The following is a 20,131-nucleotide window of genomic DNA, read 5'->3' as shown; positions in this document are numbered from 1 at the left end:
TGTGGCGTAAAGGTTAACGTGTCGATTTACTTACCAAAAAATTCGCGTTAGATTTCGTTGCAAGGATGCGAGTGAATGTTTTAATGCTTTCTACTCCTAAAATACTCTTTTTTATAAACCCCAATCTGAATCACTTGTGGCGTAATTATGTTCTTATTTTACAGGCGAGTACCCACGTCTTTTACCTTCGTTTTCATTTTGTGACGGACTTCAAGTGTAAAGATTATTTTTTAAAATGTATGTCAATTTAACATTTTCGCAAAATAGAGTTAAATAAAGGTTTATTCTAACAGTTCATTGAAAAAGTTATTTAAAGAGCTTTGTTTTAGAAGTAAATAGTAATATATTCAGGAATCGCTTCAACGTGATTGGCTCAACAAAGAAAATCAGCTGTTAAATACATAAGTGACAAATGTAATGAACAGTATTTCTTTAAAAACCGAATCACGAGTGAAGAGAAGCATTTTTCGTGAGTGAGTCGGAAACGCATTCAAAAAAGTTCTAACCAATGGAAAGAATTTTCAAATTATTACAAATTTTAAAAATAAATAGTCAGTAATTATTATAAAAATGATTGAACAATTTTTTATACGTTTAGCTCCATTGTTATGTGGTGTAACTAATAATTTGAAATAGAGGATGTTTTTGAAGATCTATTACCTAAAACAATGAAATAACCACAGCCATAAGGAAAATCATTATTTTAAAAATAGAGGAAAGTCTTCACCGCAGCTATACGTGACGTAAATACTGCATCAAAAACCTGAATTGAGAATAACATCAAGGTGACGTAGTAAAGTAGGAATTTAGTGGTCATTTAACGGGAAATCACATGAGAGCTAGCTGCCTGGTCAAAGTATCGAGAAAACATCATCTATTTAACCTTTCTTCTAACTGGAAATTTTAGAGATGAGCAAGAATGAGAGTAAGGTCACATTCGTATTTTGAATATTTTTAATCATACGTAATCTGAAAACGATGCACGAAAAATATTTAACTGTAAAAGGGAACGACTAAGAAAAGTTTACAACAATCCGTACCTTCTTACTACTCGCACAGTTGCAACAATTCTCGATCTCACTATCTTCCTGGCTTTTCTTAGTATCACTTGAAAGTAAGCAAGCATTTTACGCTAAAAGCCTGCATTTTATTTAATCAAAGTACAGTAAGACCGCGCTTAACGCGGGGGATACGTTCCATCAAAGTAGAGCGTAATGCGAAACAGCGCTAAACGAGGCTATCTTTACATGTAAATATTGGGGTTAGGGGAAGATGGCTAGGAAATTGGTTAGGTATTAAATTTAAAAAGTATGTTTTTTTAATAAAAATAAAACCAAACATTTATTTCTTAAAGCCCAAATTAATACCACATTATTATTTCTTGCAAAAATAAAAACAAAATATAAATAACAAAACGAATATTCTTAAAAAAAAACAAATAAAATTCTCAGTCAGTCATATTTAGTTAGCCTTCCGCGTTTTCAGTGTTCTGCCTTTTTGTGACAAAAGCATCTAATGTTGTTTGCCTTTTTCTTTTGCGTTGTTCTCTTAAAAGTTCTTCATAAACGGATAGAGCATCTCTAACACCACGCCTTACTTTGGGGCTCCTGTCAAAATTCGGATCATTTTCAATGAATTGATCCATTATTTCAGTTATGGTAGACAAACTCCTTTTTACAAACGCCATCGAAAGTTCTTTTTGCTCTTCTTCTGAATCACTGCTGTCAACACTTTTGTTTTCTTCTTGTTCAGTTAATTCCTTGAGCTCATCATTAGAAAGACTAGCCGCTGCTTCTTGAATTATTTCTTCGACATCTTCCACATTTACCCCTTCAAAATATGTCTGTACAATAGCGCACCAAACAAGAAATACAAGTACACTCTTTCGGATATGTATTTGAAACCTATCGCTGCATAATATTTCGGGGAATCCCCGTATGCTGCGAGCGATTTCGTGGAATCCCCGGGTTGAAATAAAAGAGCGCTAAACAAAACAGCGTTAAGCGGGGTCTTACTGTATTATAATACCTCATTTTGAGAATTTATATTTTTATAAAAAGGTAAAAGTTTGTAGAGACACTAGGTATTTTTGGAAGCAGGCAAGATGAAAAATTCGCAACGCCTCCGCCAGGAATCGAACCACGGACCTCTGGAATACCTGCCCAGAATGCAGAACCACTACACCACGAAGGCACGCTAGGAAGTCGGGAGAAATACCTTATAAGATTTCAAAACACACTGGTATTACTCCTGCTGCAAAACTCCTACTTGCAATATATATACATTTCTGGCCATTAAAATTTCAACATCAGGAAGAAATGATTTGAAAAATGTCAAAATCACATGAAAGGAAGAAGAGGTTATGATATGCATATAATGAGTATTTCAGCGCATTTAGACAACACAGGAGTGAGAAACGAAATCTGAAGCACTGCATGAAAGAAAAGTTGTGTAGTGGATTTCTCATTGCCTCCCAGCAAATGTCGGAATTCCATTGCCTGTCGAGAGTGTGGATTATTGTTCCGTGACATCGCCCCTCGCATTGGTCGATATCCAACCACTGTCATGCGAATATGGAATAGGTGGGTTGCTGAGGGTCATACCGAACGGCATGCAGGATCCCAAAGCCCTGCCATGAATAACATCCGAGATGACAGACATATTGCGAGGTCAGCCCTGAAAAACCGTAGAATCACATCACGGACCATTAGTCAGGAAATAGGCATGTTTGCAGCCCGCCCAGTATCCGCTCATACTATGCGTCGACGTTTGCAGCCGCGTGGACAATCAACAGGGCGACCATTACTTCGGCTTCCCTTGACAATGCAACATAGAGAGAGACGGCGATTCTGATGCACCGAACGACAAAGTTGGATACAGGAGTGGCACCTATGTCGTCTTTTCGGTCAAGTGCCTGTTCTGCGTGCAGTAATTTGTTGGCCGTACACGTGTCTGGAGCCACCGAGGAGACAGCACGTCGGTTGCTTGCATTCGATATCGGCATAGGGGCCCTGTACTTGATGTGATTATTTGGGCAGCCATTGGGTACCCGACACGCACAACTCTAGTTCGGATCGATTGTAATTTGAAAGCATATGGGTACATTTCTGACATCTTACGTCCAGCGGTTGGGCCCTATTTTCCAGGCCTGCCAAACGCGATCTTCCAACAAGATAATGCAAGACCACATGTTGCACGTCATGTTCTGACCTTCCTTCGATACACAGGGCATTCAATTGCTTCCCTGGTCTGCATGGTCTCCAGATCTATCACCCATACAAAACATCTGGTCATGGGTTACTGAAAGACTGTCCCGCCACCTCTCTCCAGTTAATACGATTGAAAAAGTCTGTCATAGACTTGAAGCAGCATGGAATGAGTTTCCCGTTTCTGTCATCCAAGTCCAGTTCGATTCTGTGCCTAACCGGGTAAGGGCCGCTTTACCTGCTAGGGGTGGCAGTTGTTTCTGCTAATTTCGCACCCCTGTAAAACCCCAAACTGCTTATAAATTTAATCCTTTTGTCTTCATGCCATACTGTTTACGTACATTAAACATCTTTTTTGTATTTGCTTTCCTTGATGGTGTTGCAATTTTAATGGCCAGCAGTGTATAATGATGATTAATTAAATACTTTCCAATAAGAAGCAAGAATAAACATATATATGTATGTAGTAATAAAATTCCATAGTCAAGAATACACTTAAATTTATAACTGTATGTTCTTTTCATTTTTAATCGCGACGTTCTCTTATTTGAAAGTACGTGGAATTAAATCCACAGCCCCGTAGTCAAGTTGCTTTTCCCGCCTTTTCTACACGTACAGTTATAGAATGTTCTGGAAATATTTAAAGCGAACTGGATTGGCTGACGAGGCTGACGTCATTTTTTGGAAGCTCCGCCTTTCCAGACGCTATAAAAGGACTCGCAAAGGAATATCGGGGGCTTTTCTTTAATGTAACGATGCAGTAAACTTCATACAAAAAGTTATTAGTAATTCTTTTTATTTACTCAGGATATCTGATTTTGTAACTGCTATTTCTCCTGAATAATAATAAATGGATCCTTTTTTTAAACTTATCGTCTGATAATTTAAGCTACGACTACATTTATGATTCTTCATAAATGTATTTATTCCGGACAAAAGCTGGTACATCACACATATATATATATATATTAAAACACACAAAGAGAAATGTAATAACAGAAATTATAATGCTGTAAATTTGATATATTCGGATTTGGAAATTAGTAAAAATTAGCTACAGAAAACAATAAAATAATAATATCAAATGAAATAAATAAAAACTAAGCTGACCAAATTCTTTATAAAGGGAATGCCAGATCCGCATCAGTTTTCCATCGTATAATAATTGAAACTTTTTAATAGTATAATATATATATGTGTGTGCGTGTATGTGTGCATATATATATACATATATCTGTGTGTAAGAATATATATATATGTATGAAATATATATATCTGTATTTAAGAATATATATATGTGATGTATCAGCTTTTGTCCGGAATAAATAGATTTGTGAAGATGGAGTCGTAGCTTAAATAATCAGACGGTAAGTTTAAAAAACAGGATCCATTTATTATTATTCAGAAGAAATAACAGTTACAAAAATCAGATATCCGGAGTAAATAAAAAGAATTACTAATAACTTTTTGTATGAAGTTTACTGCATCGTGACATTTAAGAAAAAGCCCCGATATTCCTTTTGCGAGTCTTTTTATAGCCTCTGGAAAAACGGAGCTTCCAAGAAATGACGTCAGCTTCGTCAGCCAATCCAGTTCGCTTTAAATACTTCAAGAACATTCTATAACTGTACGTGTAGAAAAGGCGGGAAAAACAACTTGACTCCTGGGCTGTGAATTAAATTCCAAGTACTTTCAAATAAGAGAACGTCGCCATTAAAAATGAAAAGAACATACAGTTAGAATTAAGTGTAATCTTGACTATGGAATTTTATTATTACAAATATATATGTATATATATATATATATATATATATATATCCGGAAGATCCGATGCCTGTCTGTAAAGTATAGTATTTAATGAGAAGTATTTTACAATTAGGTAAATATTCGTTGAGTTTCACGAAACAAATGCACTTATTATTAGTTTTTTTTTTTTTTTTTTCCAGTTTTTATCTTCAGTTTATAGTCGTTCAATTTTGCTGCACATGAAAATAATTAACGAGCCTACTGTTTTATTTATAAACATTGAAACTCATTTTATGTTTATCTGCCAATGTAATGATTAACAAATTTGGACTCCTATACAAAATGAGATGAACCCAATACTGATCGAGTAGATGAGAGCGCTGAGCACTAGTACCGTACTTGAAGACATATAAGACGCACCCTTATTTAGACGGCCACACACAAGGAAAAAAAGTTTCAATAGCGTGGTTTCTTTTAGTTCTCACGTTTCGTAAAAGCCAAATAAACAGTTATTGAATGCAATTACTTTCACGTATAAGACTGTGTCCTTCACGTATAAGACGCAGGTAACTTTTTGGAGACCAAGTTTAAGAAAAAAAAGCGTTTTATATGCCGTCAAATACGGTAATTCAACCTGGGATCGAACTGTTGTGAACGGGCTGTATGCATAGACATTTTCATGTTTTTCCTCGTGTGAAAACCTAAACCAGGTTTCCTTATGAAGTCCTCCCGAAGGCGTCCCTTAACGTTACAGAGAGAGAATACTCGTGTGATTTGTCATATTCATAATAAAAAACAAACTGTAAATACAGCTTTCAGATATCGTTTTAACCTTTACAGAGCATTCTAATAAAATAGCAAACTGTCTTATATATATATATTTTTTTTGGTATATATATATATTATGATACGGCTACTTTATTCTGGTACTAAAATTTGTTACAATTATAATAAAATTATGTAGTTAATTTAATTACCTGTTTTATATTGATGCGTATGACTTACTGTGCCGTATTTTAGTGCAAGAAGTTTTCTATACCCATTTCTGCGTGTAAATCGTTGTGCATTTTGTGGCCATAGCAAAAAATAATTAGGCTTAGCCACACTTAAACAACTTTAAATTGTTGAAAACTCTAAAAATATTCCATGCAGATTTACTAAAGGCATAAAAACCTTAGCCGGAAGATAAGAACAATACAATTCAATCATTTTTAAAGCAAAACATGCATTATTTACAAATATATAAGAGTAAAGAAACTGAGATCACTGAGCCGGTTAACATAGTGGATATATACATAAATATATTTATATACGTTTGCTGCAGCCGATTGCTACCAAAATACAAGGTGCACATCTACATGTTATAGCAGTCCTATGTACAAAATTTCAACATTCTGAGGTTTTCGTTTTTGAGTTATGCGAGATGCATAGGTACGTACGTAAATACGCCATGAAAACTTCCCTTCAGAATTCAGTTTAAAACAGTTTTATAATTTTTTTGGAGGAAAAGAGTCCTTTATGTTGTACTTACGTACAAATGTCACGCAAAAACATCGTTAAATTGCATTCCATAGTGGTCAAAATAGATTATTTTCATTGAAATATGCTGCCTGAAACATTTCGCGATTAGAATACTTCCTTTTTGCTTCGTAGAAGGAAGTAAAAATGAAACAATGAAACAAATTCATTAAAAAAGTAGGAATACTGGTTTTCAGCTAAGAAAAGCAAACAGTTATTATGTTTCTCCAAGATTAACTAACCTTCTGTTTAATATTAATTTCCTTCCCAGTTCTTTTAAGCCAGGCTTTTGTTAAGCGTTATTTCACCATGAATGCATACATACGCACGCTTCTCATAGTTTTCTCTTATTAACAGGTATGTGTGAGGAGAAAAGGAGCGTTAATAGCTGAGTTATCTATCATTTCAAGTAATCATGAAAAGTTTCTTCCAGGTAAATAAATTATCGACAGTTTGTTCCGAATGTTCTTGACCGCAGCCTTCTTCCGAAGGAAGTGCATCAAGAAAACGCATCGATGTTATCTTTTCTCGGAACACCTGGAGACGCCTGGTGATAGAACAGCAGGAGTATTATTACAAGAATACAGCAATTTTTTTCAATCGAAATTTTTAAGATGTGTTTTGGATTTCCGCTTCTGCTCGGTAGATCGTTAAAAGCTTATTAAATAATACCTATATTTCTTTGAAGAGTTTTAAGTCTTATATGTAACCAAAATGTTTATGATAAAAATTCTAGTATGTTATAGATTTACTGTGTTATACAATACTGTTCGCTTTTTAATTTTTTCTTATTATAACCAAGATTTATAAGGTATTTCTCCCACCTTCTTGGCATGCCTTTCTGGTGTGGTGGTCTGCACGCTGGGCGCGTATTCCAGAGGTCCGCGGTTTGATTCCAGGCAAAGGTGTTGCCTATTTTTCATCTTGCCTGCTTCAAAAAAAAAAAAAAAAAAAAAAAAAAAAAAAAAAAAAAAAGATACCGAATGTCTCTACAGTGTCGCCCGAACTAAAAGGGTGTTGGATGATGATTCTCCTCACCCAAAATTTGGCGATTGGGTACCCTAAAATCCCTAGTCGCCCTTTAAAAGGTGTATAAAGGTATTTCTCCCAGCTTCTTGGCATGCCTTCGTGATGTGGTGGTCTGCACGCTGGGCGCGTATTCCAGAGGTCTGCGGTTCGATTCCCGGCGAAAGCGTTGCATATTTTTCAAAAAGAAATAATAATAATAATAATAATAATGTTTCTACAGATTAATCAGGGTTTTTTTTTTTTTTTTTTTTTTTTTTTTTTTTTTTTTTAATTTGCACATTTTGGGAAGATAAGTTTTAAAGTATGCAAATTATGAAAAAATAATTGTGTTTCTGGAAGATTTCTCGGTTTTTGCGAAAATAGAGAGCCCCTGTGGAACGAAATTAGTGCCTTCCTCTTTTTCCAGGTTTTGTTTGATGGTTTAATTTTTTAAATCGTAATCAAGATTAATCATAACTTCCTTGATGTTTTTGAATTTTATACAAATCAAAGTTACAAGTACACAAATTTTGAAAAAAAAAAAAAAAAAAAAAAAAAAAAAAACATTTGCTAGAAAAAGAATATTAGCATATCAAGTTTCTCTCGCTTTAAAAATATTGAGTTTTACTATCGAAAAAGAAAGAAATGACTACCATTAACATATTTCTCGATAAAATATTACAGCCTTTTTAAATCTTTAAAATAAGTTTGCAGAATCATTAAAACTTTTGAAGTAGGAAACACGAAAAATGAGCAATGCCTTCGCCGGGACTCGAACCTAGACCTCTCGAATACTCTCCGAATGTCGCCGTTATACCACGAAGGTATGCAGAAAGAAGAGTAATAAAATCACACTTAAAAAAAAAAAAGAAAATCTGAAATGTTTCAGATTTTAAATTACGTCCGAAAGGGCGTTTTTTAACATTTTGTGTGCTACATTTATTTATTAAATATCCCATTTTTCGCACTTAAACCATAAAATTCAGTTCAAAATCAATATAGTTTGAAATAGTTTGAAAATGAGCATATCTTTAGAATTTCCGATACAGAGACTCGCACGCTGGAGATAAAAATGTTTTTTCTGTACAACGTTGCCATGACTCGCTTTGAAATCCTTGAGTTTATTAATTAAAAATGCGTTAAAGTTTTACAAAATAGGAAATCGATCATCAAACAAATTCCAAATTTCAAATTTGGTCTTCAGCATGCCCATATTCGTGGGAGGATTACGTCATTCAAAATTCGATGGCTCTAGGTACCGTTGTTTTATCACAATGCGAGAAGTACATTTAATTTCTTTAAATATAACACAGGGCGATAATACTTTGTGGCAACACTTTGAAAGGTGATTCGCCGTTTGCAGTGAATGGACGCAAAATCGCAAAACGAAAACAATTGTCCTTCAGGGACAAAGCCTCTTTGGACTAAAAAAAGAAAAAAAAAAAACTTATAAAACCTAAAATATTGCTAGAAATAAGAGTGGTACTATATGCTTGTATACAAGCCAGATAATTACAAACAAAATATGAATTAACACGGATGTAACCTGTAAGCGGTATAGTGCAGTTTCACCTATAGCGAGTACACTGGTAATTGCAGATGCAAGATATGCAAGTTACTGTAGTTACAAGGTATGCGGGGTAATTCCTGATACAAGATACTAGATGTGAGAAAAAACATGACTAAATGGTATTATTCGAAAATGAGAATCCTTGGAATATATGATACTCCTTACATTTTAAGATAAATTTTAAGAAATAAAAGTGTGATCGAACATTTATGACAGCAACAGTGATTCTTATTATAGTTATTTCTTAAATACCATATTTTACTGTGGTATAGAAAGAAAAATTCAAGTTTGTAATACATGTTTATTTATTGTTTTATTGGTTATTTATTGTAAGTTTTCAAGCATAATTAATAGTGTAATTATTCTATATTATATGATAATTAAAATACTTTCTCTCTTTCTCCATTTTCATTTATCCAAATACCTGTTACAACACCCTACCAAATTTTAGAACAGAATTGTGTAAAAAAGAGGTTTTATTTTAGAGTAAATAGGTAATTCGGTTAAAGGGACATATGACATAAAAATTTTCAAATTTTCAATTTTGGGCTAAAAAATAAATGTTTTTTCTCACGTCCTAGTATCTTGCATCAGCAATTACCACGCATACCTTGTAACAACAGTTACTTGCATATCTTGCATCTGCAATTACCAGTTTTCTCGCTATAGGTGAAACTGCACTATACCACTTACAGGTTACGTTTGGTTAATTCATATTTTGTTTGTAATTATTTGGCTTGTGTACAAGCATATAGTACCAATCTTGTTTCTAGCAATATTTTAGGTTTTTCTAGCAATATTTTAGGTTTGAGAGTGTCATCACACTAAAATTAGGTTTACTAGATGAGGTAATATGTTTTAATGATGGTGTACAATGTCGCAAAAAATAATGGAATTACTGGGAATACAACCAGGGTTTTATACGGTAAAGTTTTTGCGAAAATAGATTGCGATAGAATTCGTGAGGCGCATCTCACTTACCAAAAGCTTTCTAAAATTGCCAAAATGAAACATAAGTTAATAAAATAAAAACAACTAGATGCAGAAATACCACTTCAAGATGATTACTGTTCCAGAAAATGTTAAAATGATATTTTTGATAAATTATTAGTGTTTAAATTGTTTTTTCAGTTTTTCTCAAAACGTGTTTTTTGTTTAAACTTTCGGTACACTTTTCTTAAAAACTATTCAGCCTAGAAATTTAAAATTTTTCACAGTTGTTTATCTTAACTATTTCTTTGAAACTACGCAGGATATAAAATTTATGATCATTAGTTTTGGATATATTAAAAATTTAATACCATTTTTTTCTATGATTTTCAAAACATTTTACTAATTTATTTTTAACATTTTCCCATTTTAAGTAAAATGTAAAATACTGCTTATTATTCTTAAATGATATTTTTTTAAATATTATGTAAAATTTGAAGGAGTTTGATGCAGTAGTTTTCTTAAGAAAAGTATACCAAACTAGCACACTGTCGCAAAAGATTCGTCAAAGGTAAGAGAAGTTAAACAATAGGTTTTCAAAATCATTAAGCTTTAAATTTACATTTTATATGTTTTATGTAATGTACAAGCTATCTGTTTTAAATGAAATAAAAAAAGGAATTTAGAATATACGTTTATTTTGAGAAAGTTATACCGTAATAACCTTTGTCCCGAAATAGTTGCATTTCGCCAATCGATATGTCACATGTATCCTTAAATATCTGTCAGTTATAGATTTCCTACATCGTCTACATTTCTCAGTCCGCCTGTTCTTAAGTCAAAATTTACCGCTTGCTGTGAGCTGTATGAAAGTTTTCATATACCACCAGTATACTTAATGTTCTTTGTAGGAAATCAAAACACCTTGTAAAAATCTGCTCTAAATCTCTTCCTACGCCATAATTTAAAAACATACATTTCTTCATTCGTAGTGTAAAACATCTTCGAACGGTATTTTGACACTTTGCCTTCTGTAAAAGTGAAAATTTTAGTAGTTTTTTTAATGTCTGAACATTATATCGAATTACACTTGAGATATTTTTCTTTTTTCCTTTTGACTTTTCTTCCCCTTTCACCTTTCTTTGCGTTTGCAAATAAAATTACGGTCGACATGGCTACTTAAATCTTAAATTTTATGACATTTTTCGGTTCATAAGACAAATTTTCAGGTCCACCACATCAATTAATCTGTTACTTGAAGGCAAACACTTTTGTAAAACGCGAAATTTATCGAAAAAAAAAAAAAAAAAAACGCGAGTTTCTATGGCGAAAAACATAGTTTGAGTTAAATGAAGTGAAAATCAAGCAGCATTAAAGAAGAAAAGGGAGCTTATTTTTAAAATGGTGATCAGGAAAAAAGAGTGAATGAGCGCTTGAACATGATTTTGCCTTTATATTTACTCACATTTTTGCGATTTCAATACCCTAATTTACAAGATTTACTTATGCATTACGAAGATAAAAATTTGCATTATTATGAGGAAAACAACTTTCGCTTCCACCTAGATTTTTAATTAAAGGTTTGATTGTTTTGTTGGCAACTCGGAACGAATGAAAACACTTATCATTATTTTAAAAAAAACTTAGAGTTTTCTGCTTTATATTTTTAAGACATCTTGAGCCTAATTTATATATTTTGGCCATCAAATATTATTTATTAAAGAGTAAAGACTAGTAACGAAATACAAAAGAACAAAATTTTGTAACCTAAATGACCAGGACTGAACCACTTTTATAACGAAATTTTGAAAGCTTTATTTAATCTGATGTATAAAATTACGAAACCAAATTTTGCTTGATGGCGTATATGACGCTAAATTAACGTATTTTTCTTTTTGTCTTCGTTAAATCCCGTTTGAAGAGAGCCTACATATATTATTTTACTCTCTAATACCGCATTGTTCGTTAGAATTAACATTTCATTTTTTCCAACTTTCTGCGTCTGACAATGAAAATATTCATTTGGTCGTTCCGTTTCAGCCGTTATATTCGTTCCATTTGAACTGTCAGAAGCTTACGGCATAAAAAACGACACTGTTTAAAAGCTGTCTGTTTCTCGTTTGCTTTCTCTAAGAGACAGAGGGAGAAAGATTAGGTCGTTGTTTTTAAGTCACTCTTACATTATTAGTCCAAAGGGGCTTTGTCCCTGAAGGACTATTGTTTTCGTTTTGGGATTTTGCGTCGATTCACTATAAGCGGCGAATCACTTTTCAAACTGTTGCCACAAAGTATTATCGCCCTGTGTTATATTTAAAGAAATTAAATAATGAAAAAGCTGCATAAATGTATGCATATTTCTCTAATTGTGATAAAACAACGCTACATAGTGACATCGAATTTTGAATGACGTAATCCTCCTATGAATATGGGCATATGGAAGACCAAATTTGAAATTTGGAATTTGTTTTATTACTGATTTTCTATTTTGTAAAACTTTAGCGAATTTTTGATGAACAACCTCGAGGATTTCAAAGCGAGCCATGGCAACATTGCACAGAAAAAACATTTTTATCTCCAGCGCGTGAGACTCTGTACCGGAAATTCTAAAGATATGCTCATTTTAAAACTATTTTGCGATATTGCTTTTGAACTGGATCTTATGGTTTAAGTGCAAAGAACGTGATATTTAATAAATAAATGTAACACACAAAATGTTAAAAAACTCTCTTTTAGACATAATTTAAAACCTGAAACATTTCAGATTTTCTTTTTTATTTTTATTTTAAGATAAGCCTCTCTTGTACGCTGTCATTTTCCTACCTACGCTTTTCTACCAGAATGAGTTTTTAGTTTTACGCTTTATGCAAATAAGGTAGAAACTAGTATTTAAGCTGAGGTCTGAATTACTTTAGTAGGCTTATGTATATTATCTTGTTTATGTATATTATCTTGTTTATGCATATTATCTTGTTTATGTATATTATTTTGTCTCTAGGACTCACTTAGGCATTTCTGTCCTTGCATCGCTAAATGAAGCAACCAAATGAAGAGAGCCAGTATACAAGCTAGACGCGGCAGCAAAAGTCTGTGAACAAATTTTTGCTCGTTATGGCGCAATTAAATTTTAAATTGTGAACTGTGAGAAAATTATGAAAATATAAATTCAATGCAAACTGATTTGCCAGGTTTTTGAAATAAATTCATATTTAGGATATTTTATTATAATAAAAAAGAATCTTTCCTTAGTTACCTAATATAATCCTAACCACAAGCAAAATGCTTAGTGAGTGGATGTTTAATATACGGAATTAAATACTGGAAAAAAAATCTGAAATGTTTCAGATTTTAAATTACGTCCAAAGAGGCGTTTTCTTAACATTTTGTGTGTTACATTTATTTATTAAACTAGCAGCTTCGCTGCCAGCCTTGGTCTGGCTTTTAAATGTACCGGAAAATTGGCTGAAGGGAACACCAAACGTTAAATTGAAAACCTGCGTAGAATTTTACTCTGCAGAACAACTTCATAAAAAAAGTTATTACGTATAACAAAATTACAATGAAATAAGCAATATCCCTTAATACAAATATTAATTCCCTTTGCAAAATCTTACGAACTCAAATGGTATAAAGGATGTTAAGAACTTTGTTTCCTAAAAAAATTACTCAAAACATTTCAATATCTTAAAAACAGTGAAATGAGCAATAAATAACATAAAAGAATACAAAAAACAAAAAATTCTGAAAAGCGAAGTATAATTAATGATATTTTATCTTATATTTTCAAGAGAAAAAAATTACAATGAAATAAGCTGTATCCCTTAATACAAATATTAATTATCCTAATACAAAAATTAACCAACTTTCCGTTGAAGAAAAAAAAATCATGCAAAACTTTTGAATATCTTACAAACACTGAAATAAGCAAAAAATAAAATAAAAGCAACTCAAAAATCATAAAATTCCGCGCAGAATTTTACTCTGCAAAACAACTTTATGAAAAAAAAATTAATAAAAATGTACTATATATATATATATAAATGACAATGAAATATGCCAATCTCTTAAAAACAGTAACATAAGAAACACGATGAAAACTTGTTGCCAAACCCATATTTCTAAAAGAATGAAACTATTCAAAATGATGCGATTTCATCAAAAATCTATCAACAACAATAAGACAGGAAACATTTTTAAATATGTGAGGTGTGAGAAGTGTACTCCGAAGCTTCATTTGAAAATTTTTTTAAAAAATACAAAATATTATCATTTTTCCAAAATTCTTTTTGTAAAAGCAGTCGCAAGGATGAAAGTTTACCGTGTCCAAAAATCAAAGAAAAATAAACTGTACATTTTAAAAAATAAACTTTTTTTAGAAAAAATCCCGTTGAAAAGGTGTTAAGCTCCATTTGTTAAATAAATTCGTATTTAATCGATTTATTGAAACACGAAATTTATTTTAAGTTCGTAAAATAGCTAAGTGCTTACGTTTCATGAGGATGTGAAAATGGAGTGTGTAGAGTAAAATGTCGCCTTTCCTATAGCCCATTATGTCTCAAAATGACGCGATTTCGTCACAAAACATAAAATTAAAAACATTCTAATTCGAATTTCGAAAAAAATTGCTTCGAGGTGCAGTGGCTCTTGTCTAGATGCACCTATGTACCAAATTTCGTAGCCGTGGGTCTATTAGCTTACGCGCAGCGCGAACGAAAGACACACACACACAGACAGACTCTTTCTTTTATTACATGTAGAGATATCACGTTCTTCGCACTTAAACCATAAAATTCAGTTCAACAGCAATATCGCAAAATAGTTTTAAAATGAGCCTATCTTCAGAATTTCCGATACAGAGATTCACGCGCTGGAAATAAAAATGTTTTTTCTGTACAACGTTGCCATTGCTCGCTTTGAAATCGTTGAGTTTGTTAATCAAAAATTCGTTAAAGTTTTACAAAATAGGAAATCGATAATAGAACAAATTCCAAATTTCAAACTTGGTCTTCCCCATGCCCATATTCGTAGGAGGATTGCATTATTCAAAATTAGATGTCTCTATGTACCTTTGTTTTACCCCAATGCGAGAAATATGCATACATTTATGCAGATTTTTCATTATTTAATTTCTTTAAATATAACACCGGTCGATAATACTTTGTGGCAACAGTTTGAAAAGTGATTCGCCGTTTGTAGTGAATCGACGCAAAATCGCAAAACGAAAACAATAGTCCTTCAGGGACAGAGCCCCTTTGGACTAAAAAATTACCGATAAACTAAACTATCCTAGCAAAAATAAAACTGAAATTTAATTATTCTTGGTTAAAAATACATTGTAGATGCTTGACATAGTTAACGAATTAATTCTGCATGTCAGTGGCTTTCAAGCTTTCAAACCTTTTCGTTTCCCCCTCATTTCGCTAAGAGTCAAAATGTCACTTGTCTGCTTGTAAAATTAATTTGTTCAATAATGCTTTAGTGATTCTAAATTTAAGGATTCCTTGAACGATATTTCTTTCTTTTTTTATGGAGGTATAGGTTTCCTTATATTCCCTATTTGGTTTTGAATAGGAATTTCATTATAACTCATCATTGTTTCGTATTTGTGTATTGTAACTACAGTTTCCGAAACATATTTTAATTTGGTGTGATGCGAGAGTTCATTTACAAGTTAAATATTTGTATTTTTATATTAAGTGTTAATTACCGTGCTAAATTAGATTTTGTTAAACACTGAACTTGCCTTCTCTTCGTTGCTTTCCATGGAAATATGAAATTTTCTCGTGAAATTTATGGAAATTCGAAACTTTCGAGAAATTGCATTTCAACAGCTAAAACATGCTGAAAGATATTTTGCACAATGTGACATTGACTCGAGTTTCCCTCAGTATGTTGACTGGTCAGGTTTAGAAGGTCATATTTTTGAAATCTTTTTCCTGTTGAGAAATATATTGAAACCTTCCTTCTTTCCTCTCGGAATGCGTAATTCTCTGCAGCAATGAACGACATTTAATGAATCTTCTACTCCGTAGTCTATTCAGATACGACAACTTTTTTCCTTGTTTTTCTGTGTGCCCACGAGATTCAAATCTAAGAAATTTATCACTGCAAAATACATTATTTATGACGTAGATTAAATTTTATTTTTGCTTCCGTCAGCGTCATGATTTTTTAGGCAATTAAAAAACTAGATGAAATGGTAAAAACAAGTTGTTCCGTTTTTTTAATTATCTTTTCTTCCTGCCATTCAATGCATTGTAGTTATAAAAAAATGATTATAACCGATAATGTTCCCTGAATTCGTAATCTATGTTTCCATTAAATTAAAAATGCAAAATGCATCAGATAATTAATATGTTAAATTCTTTTTTGCAAAACAAAAATAATATTTTAACTAAATTTAATAATATTTTTACTTAATTTAGAGAATTTTTTATTATCAAATCTCCATTCTTAATATATTTTAAATCACTTTTATTTATAATCCCTATAATTTAAATGCAAGAATCAAGAAAAATTTACGCTAAATTCTAGTAGCTGAAATGAAATTTTTTTAGACATTCTTTTTAGTGTCTTATTTTAAATTTTAGATTTAGGCCTTTATTTTTTCTCGAATAGTAGAGACATTAGGTTATTTCGAAGCAAAAGAGATGAAAAATGAGCAACGCCCTCGCCGGGACGCGAACCATGGGCCTCTCGAATACGTACCGAGCGTGCTGACCACTACACTACGAAGGCATGCTGAGAAAGCGGGAGAAATACCTTATAATGTAAATATACAGTCTATGAAATTTTAAAAGACAAATTAAAAAAGATATTTTTATATAAATGTCTCGTCGATTTAAGCTTCTATGCAATATTTTTAGAATTATCAACAATTTTAAAGTTGTTTAAGTGTTTAAGGGTTTCTTTTTTTTATGGCGGCCATTGATTGTTTACATTTGAAACAGCAGACTAGTGGATTTGTTGCCAATCTAGAGAAACTTAGCTTCGCAACAACAAAGATAACGCCTTCATTTATTATTGCCAATTAAATCATGCTTAATCCTTTCTGGAATTTTTTCGAGGAAATAAGTGTTTAAGATTTACTTCGTAATTTTTAATATAGATATTTGGAATTTTTATGTATTTTTGCTTTCTCGCGAAGTGAGAGCTGAATTAATTGAATGAGAAATACTCAATCGTCTTTGAAAAACTGTTTCTTTTTTGTTTCGTTTGCTTAATTTCTTTTATACATCATTCTAGCTTTATTATAGTATTTGAATAGAACATGTGCAACGATTAGATAATTCTATTCTTTAAATGATATAAATTTTGCGCATTATGAGTTATAATACGAACGAAATATAATACTGTTAAGTGAATCTAGCGCCATATATCTATGGTAAACAAATACTAGAGTGAATTTTAAAGAATGCATTTATTCTATTGGGGTTTATGCGCTGTCGGCGAAGTAGATTTAATTCAATGTATGAAGTTTAAATGAAACGCAAGAAAAAATGCGTATAGTTTAATATTCCGTACAAGGAAGTCATGTGGTGTACACATCAGATTTTTTATTTATTTGCAAAACGCCAAAGTATACTTGCGGCAATTTGGTTACTGTGTTTAATTTTTAGAGTAATTTGTTAACCATTTCTTACTTGATAATGAAATAAATTGTCTTCACTGCATTGCGAATAGCTGATGAAAGTTAAATACATGAAAAACGTCTCTAGAATGAGATATAAATGCCCACAATAACGAAAATAAGAAGCTTCATGATCTCTTACGGGTCTAATAATTCATATCTTTCAGCACGGTTTTTCAGTAAAAGGAGAGCATATTAATTTCTGAATTCAAAATACAGGGTGATTCTAAATTGTTTTTACAAATTAAGAGGGATGATAGTGCCCATCCAGACGGGCAATAATTACCATAGAGCACAGGGTCGCATTCCACTCCAAATGAGGAAAGTAGAAACGCATTGAAGAGGAATAAGGAAACTATTTCCTAAGGACTATCAAGAATTAACCGTATGCAAATTTTCACTGTGAAGAAGTAGCATTTTGCTCTTAATTGGTACCGGAGCCAATTCCTTGAAAACGGCACAGTATCATCGCTTCAAGTATTACCTTAGTAACATCGTTCGAAACTGAATGCTATAGCGGAGCACACGTACGAGGAATTGGCAGATATTCACCTCACATACGGTGAATCAAAAGCGCGCGACGCGAAGCACGAAGATTGTACGAACAAGTCATTTCCACTCGTCAGATTCCAAGTCATCCAACCATTTTCAGTGTTGATCGAAGAATGCGAGAAACCAGTTCTTTTATCTCAAAAAGTAATGCAGGACGTTGGCGAAATGTTTGAACGCCAAAAATGGAAGAGCGAGTTGTTGGCATTTTGAGCACATTCTGTGAGTTTTTCACTAAATATTAAATATGATTGGGCATCTTTTGGTCTTTCCCAACACTGTTTAATTTCAGGTTGGAATCCCAATATTTCTCTTTTTTGGCTCTCAGAGTGGAATGCGACGCTATGTTCTATGGTAATGATTGCTCGTCTAGATGAGTACTATCACCCATCTTAATTTATAAAAACAATTTGGAATCAACCTGTATATCATTTTATATCAATCAAAATTTACAGCATTTATTTCGTTGCACAGAGCACAAACTGAAAATTTGAAGCCTTTTTCGAACTGGATAGTTTGAATTTCCTAAGTAAAATTATGTACCATGAAAATACTTCAGAACATTTAAGTGGTAAATTTTAATTCTAATAATAAACAGTTTTCTGATTTAAATTAAGAGAATTTAAAAATAACTGTGAAATGTAAATACACGGCCAGGTAAAATTAATTCTGTAATATATAATGGAAAACTGATTAGCTTTTAAATAAAATTTTCCGAGTAGTTATAAATCAAAAGGAAATATTATACTCAAAATTGTTTTGGGTCATCCAGTATAAAAGTGAACTAATTCGAGTAAAGAAAGTTCGTTTCTAAAAAAAAATTGTGTTTATAGAGAAAAGAGACACATGGCTAAAAATGTTGAAGACAGTTTCATTGACGCTTTATATAGATATAATTGTATTTCTTATATGTTATAGTTTAGTTCTGTAAGTCTCCCATAAAATCTTTTATTCATCTTAAAAATAGACAAAGAGTGGGACTTTAGTGAAACGGGTGAAGATAAAAATACAGCTTAAAGATTGCAAATTATAGTTTATATGCCATGTAGTATGAACATGGGTCATGCCTGTAAATATATATCAAAATCAATTTTTTTCTCCCTAAGCACTTAAAACATATTTCCTTGAATTTTACGTTCTATAAATGCATTTTGTATATGCTACTTAACCTTTAATATTCGATCGACGCTAAAAAAAATTAAAAATTTCAAAATTACTAAAAATAATTATTTGTTTAAAACTTTTAATGTATCACCTAGTACAGTTGTCTCCGAGGTGGGGTCGGTGTTGCCAGATCGAGCGATTTTGCTCAAATTTGTGACTTTTGACAAACTTGTGCTATTAAAATTTTAGTATTAGCGATTTTGCGAAATTTTTGCGACATCCATCATTTTCTTATGCTAATATTTTTTACGACTGCAAAGATTTGTTAATATATCGTAAAATGCTTTTATTTTAAAATAATTTATCAATTAAATATAATTTATATTCAAAATATATAGGCTTATATAGAAGTTGACATCTAACAATCTTATTTAAATGTGGGCTTTCCTTTTCAAGGCTGCACAGCCTGACACAGGTATAACGAGAAAGTGGTAAGAGAACTGAAAAAAGTAAAAAGAAAGAAAAAAAAAAAAAAAAAAAAATGCTTCGAGACCTCTCACCACCCACCCTCGTCCCCCGTGCATTTTGTTTTTAAGTCAGTTCCCCCCCCCCCAAGTTCTATGGTGATAATGAATCGAACCAAAGAACTTGTAGCTTGCGCCGTCTATATTGGGTACCCAAACAGAGAAATAAACTAAATTGATACTCCTGATTATAATATTGCTAAGAACTAAGTAATGGAAATGACTTGCAAATCCAAGCAACGGTATTTATCTAAATAACAACAAAAATAAATTTCACAGTTAAAGAATAGTGAAAGATTCTTTTTAATTTAAAAAGAAAAAGATATTTAAACAATTGAAAATGAGCAAT

General features: G+C 32.1%; 1 long non-coding RNA gene across 1 annotated transcript in view; it reads left to right on the top strand.

Moving 5' to 3' along the window:
• The first annotated feature begins 840 nt into the window (after positions 1-840).
• The window catches only part of LOC146994098 (uncharacterized), a 70,900-nt gene continuing 51,609 nt past the window's right edge, over positions 841-20,131 (top strand). The window contains exons 1-2 of the long non-coding RNA XR_015043839.1: positions 841-925; positions 12,974-13,061. This is a non-coding gene — a long non-coding RNA (uncharacterized LOC146994098). The remainder of the gene's footprint in view (positions 926-12,973; positions 13,062-20,131) is intronic.

The sequence above is a fragment of the Stegodyphus dumicola genome, chromosome 11 (assembly GCF_044657685.1).
Source record: "Stegodyphus dumicola isolate Sdum_Otavi_A_Nest chromosome 11, ASM4465768v1".
NCBI lineage: Eukaryota > Metazoa > Arthropoda > Arachnida > Araneae > Eresidae > Stegodyphus > Stegodyphus dumicola.
Note: the sequence above shows the minus strand (reverse complement) of the source record. Positions and strands in the feature narration are given on the sequence as shown.